This window comes from Rutidosis leptorrhynchoides, chromosome 5 (genome assembly GCF_046630445.1).
Source record: "Rutidosis leptorrhynchoides isolate AG116_Rl617_1_P2 chromosome 5, CSIRO_AGI_Rlap_v1, whole genome shotgun sequence".
NCBI classification, from domain to species: Eukaryota; Viridiplantae; Streptophyta; class Magnoliopsida; order Asterales; family Asteraceae; genus Rutidosis; species Rutidosis leptorrhynchoides.
In genome coordinates this window covers 223,536,651-223,541,948 of record NC_092337.1, presented here as the reverse complement: position 1 = coordinate 223,541,948, position 5,298 = coordinate 223,536,651, and positions in this window count along the sequence as shown.

Genomic DNA, 5,298 nt, shown 5'->3' with positions numbered 1-5,298 from the left:
AAATATTAAATGATTGTAATACTCGTTTGATATTTCGATTGATATTAATCAAGTTAAATTCAAACTTATGTAATTTTAAAATAAACGGTGATACGAAAATGAGTAATATAAATTTTAAGCTTATTAAAAATATAATTAGAAACTATTTGTTGAATTTTAAAACTTTTTATATTTTACTTGGGGTTGGGAGTGAATAATTAATGTAACTTTTATTTAATAGTTAGTGACTGAATTCTATACCATAATGACCAAAATATGAAAGGACCCGTTCATATACATTATAAACGATTCACAATAGTTGATTACATTGCGAGGTATTTGACCTCTATATGATACATTTTACAAACATTGCATTCGTTTTTAAAAGACAAACTTTCTTTACATTGAAAATTGACAGGCATGCATATCATTTCATAATATCCACTATCCAACTATAAATTAATTTAATAATAATCTTTGATGAACTCAATGACTCGAATGCAACGTTCTTCGAAATATGCTATGAAAGACTCCAAGTAATATCTTTAAAATGAGCAAATGCACAGCGGAAGATTTCTTTAACACCTGAGAATAAACATGCTTTAAAGTGTCAACCAAAAGGTTGGTGAGTTCATTAGTTTATCATAATCATTTATTTCCATCATTTTAATAGACCACAAGAATTTCATTTCCAGTTCTCATAAATATACGTCCCATGCATAGAGACAAAAATAATCATTCATATGGTGAACACCTGGTAACCGACATTAACTAGATACATATAAGAATATCCCCTATCATTCCGGGATCCTCCTTCGGACATGATATAAATTTCGAAGTACTAAAGCATCCGGTACTTTGGATGGGGTTTGTTAGGCCCAATAGATCTATCTTTAGGATTCGCGTCAATTAGGGTGTCTGTTCCCTAATTCTTAGATTACCAGACTTAATAAAAAGGGGCATATTCGATTTGATAATTCAATCATAGAATGTAGTTTCACGTACTTGTGTCTATTTTGTAAATCATTTATAAAAGCAGCGCATGTATTCTCAGTCCCAAAAATATATATTGCAAAAGCATTTAAAAAGGGAATAATGAAACTCACCATACTGTATTTTGTAGTAAAAATACATATAACATCTTTGAACAAATGTAAGGTTGGCCTCGGATTCACGAACCTATATTAATTATATATATATTTATGTTGATCAATATTTGTCTAACAAATTAGGTTAAGTCATAGTGTACCACAATCCTAATGCTCGAGACTAATGTGGAAAAGTCAAAAGTTAAAGTAAAAACGAGGTCGTATGCAAAAATATAATAACTTATACAAAAATGATTTTTCGGTCAAACATGACTAAACGGCCACTTCAGCGATTTTTAGAAAAATTATCGGAACTCCGATTGATAAACGGCCAAAGATAAAAGTTACACATTACCAAAAAGATTAAGCATAAATTTTTACAGAAGTAAACTAAACCTAGACAACTCGTAGTTGCCAACGCGGTTTCGGTGTTTCAAAGTTAATTTTTCAGCTTTAATAAATTTACAAAAGTGACCGAGTAGCCTACTTTGGAGATTTTTAGAAAATTCCTCGAAACTTGGATTGACAAACGGTCAAAGCCTTCAAATTCTCGTTACCACAAAGATATAACATGATTTTTGGCAAAAGTAAACACACATCAGGCCCACCATGACAACTGATACAAAACTGACATTTTTAATAAAAAGTTTCAGCTCTTTTTAGAATTTTAAAATGTGATCAAACAGTCAACTTTGACGATTTTTAGAAAAATCGTCGAGACTCGAATTGACAAACGGCCAGAGTCTTTTGTTAGACCTTACAGCAAAGAATTCAGTGGTATTTTTTGTTTTAATCTGAAACAACGCAGATCAGCGATAATTTCAGTTTCCGTATCGACGTTTCATCAAAATTTACAAAACTTCTTTTATCCATAACTTGACAACCGTTCAACGAAACGAGACGTGCTTTATATGAAAATTCATCTACTCGACGAGTAGAATCCAAATAACCACTTTTTATTACCCAGAAAATTAGTTCACTAATTATTATCAGCATTTTTAATTACGAAATTAATTGTTTAATTCATAACTTTCTAACCGTTCATCGAATTCATTCGATATCTAAATGAAAAGTTCTTAATTTTTTGCTAGCTTTCTAAGGACATGCATATCTTATATATTATTTCATCCCTAGTATAACAACCTTTAAGATTCAACATAACCGATCTAAGGGCAACATCAAATGTACAAATATGCATAATCCTATTTTCTCGAGCACTAGTCAGGGATACACTATTAGTATGTAAAAATTAAATTATGAGTACTCACGTATCAATATTGAGATTCAATATTGCAGGAAAGGTACGTAGACGCAACGAAGACAATAAACACTAGATTGACCTCATGAGCATACCCATGAACCATACCCATCACCTCCAAAGCTATAACCCATAATTTCCTTAGCCCTGTCCTACTCGAACACTAGTTTTGAAATTACTCGTTCATGACCTCGTCGTAGTATTTTATGTATAATACTAATAATAATAATACTAGAAATGAAATATTAATAATAATAATAATTATATATATATATATATATATATATATATATATATATATATATATATATATATATATATATATATATATATATATATATATATATAAATATATGTAATTTAGAGTGCAGAGAGATGAGAGCTTGAATTGTGAATTCATCGAACTAAAAAATGGATCGATTTAAAGGGTTGAACTTCACCTACCCCTCATACCTAAATCCAGCACACAATGTCACTAAGTTAAGATGTCGACACTTCATTTATACACGTAATGCTTATGATATCTAATATGGTTTCTTTTCTTTTTTTTTTTTTTTATATTATTTAATATATAATATATTTAATCTTTAGAATTAATTAAATATTATATTATATTTACGTTCATGGTAAAAATATAATTTTTACAAAAATGACACGGTCGTGGTCTCACGACTCATGTACCACTTTCGGTTTTTCGGGCGCACTTTCGTACGTTTAGAAAACTAGCCTTTTACATTACGTGACGTGTACCTTTTACAAAAATTAGGCTTACTCAACAATAAAATACCTTTATAAAAAATATAACTTATAAAATTGAGTGTTGTGGTCATTAACTTCTATAAATTAGTGGCTCGTTGTTTATCAAAATATTTTATTTTAAATTAAACGTTTTGTGACATGTACCTTTATTAATAACTAGACTTAAATTAATTAAAAACTAACCCACTCAGAGTGTAACTTAATCTTTTGAGTGTTTTGATCACTTCCTTTTATAATTCATAATCTTGTTATTTATCAAAGCTTATTTATTAATATTAGTTTAAAATCAAAACGTTTTATGACTAATTAAAATTTATAATCTTATATCTACTTTTGAAATTTTCATCTAATGACATACTAGTTATCATTTCAAAACTAATTATCTAATTTAAGATCCTTTACAAAATCGAAAATCCTATAATGTTTATGCTTTAAAACTTAATTTGATTTCATTCTTTTATGCGTAATTGTTTAGTTTAATTTCCTTAACTTTCTAAATAATATATCTTAATATAACATATCAAATGGGTTTATCTAGTCAACGAATCTTATCCCAATTATTCCTTCTATATGATAAATCGAGTATTATGAAATTCGATTCTCCACTAACTTTTGTCTAACTCCCAATAAGTGATACTTTGTTCTTACTTGTAAATCACTTTACCATTTATTCCGAATACCGTTAAAAAAGTAAGGGTTTCTTAATTCAAAGTGGACCTCATATCAGAGACTCATAATCATAGTTCAATGTATCCGATAATTCAATCATTTGATATTATCTTTTAATCTCGTCGATAAACTTACATCGAACAAATACATTTATGTAACATATTATTCATTCAATACTTTGACAACATTGCCCAGTTCATAAAATAGATCTCATAGCTTATATTCATATTAACTAATCCGTTCAATGTTTTATATAATATATCTCAATTTAAAAATCAGACATATGTATATGTATATATATTTATTTACACAAAATTGTTCGTGAATCGTCAGACATGGTCAAAGGGTATTTGATTAAATGAATATAGTTTCAAAACTTTCGAGACTCAACATTACAGATTTTTGCTTATCGTGTCGGGTACATATTAAGATTAAAGTTTAAATTTGATCGGAAATTTCCGGGTCATCACAGTACCTACCCGTTAAAAGAAATTTCGTCCCGAAATTTGATAGAGGTCGTCATGGCTAACAGTAAGAATGTTTTTATGACGTATATGAACTGATAAATAGGGTTTTATCATCACTGATTAATATGGATAAAACTATTCGCTTTCATGAAGAGTACGAGTGAAGCTATCTCTTAAGAGTGAAAATGAATAAAAGTAAGTTTGACTTAACCGGTGTCGTAGTCAAGATTGATTTCCGGAATTTAAGTAATTTAGAAGAAATCTTCATAATAAGATTTGATTCTTCGGTAATTAAGGAGATTCAGATCTTTTTTTTTTTTTTTTTTTTTTTTTGTTAAACGAGATAATCTGCTTCGATTGCTTTGTCGAATATTTTCCTATAAATCCACCTTCTCCATTTCCTTACGACTCACACCTTCTACTCTTTCTTCCTCAATTCATACTTTAAAGTATTCATTAATATGCCCCATCCCATTCTGATCTTTGATATCCTTTTAACGTTCATATCTGTCATTCTTCTTTTTAATCTGCCAACAGAAGAATCTATTTACTTTTACTATACTCTAGGGTTTATAGTGTTTCTAGTTCTCCCATGTCTTTACATTGCTATATGCATCGATATATACGGGTTGTAATTTCCGGGTTGTTGTTAGATTTTACACCTTCCCTTATATTTCGATGTCCCTGCTTCTGTCTTCTATAGTCATCGTCATCCATAGTTAATGCTCTCTTCTATTTGCTGCGGTTTATACCCCGAATTTCTATTTCGGAGCTTTGTCCTTTCGTTTCTTCTTCTTGCGATTAAATAGCTCTCGTAATGGTCCGGAATTCGTATGTATGGATTTCAGAAGGAATATAGTAATTGTTCTAAGAAGGAAAGGCAATGGTAAATCCTGATTTGTTAAATTAGCAGAATACCCTGAAAAAGACCGAATCATCAAGAAATAGTTCCTTGATATGTTTAGAGATTAAGTAGAATGTAAGAGTCGTGTAAATGGTACATGATGACGGTATATTCTGTGAATCATCACGTCCATTAGAAACTCAGCATGAATTACCGTAATATAATGACGTTGAT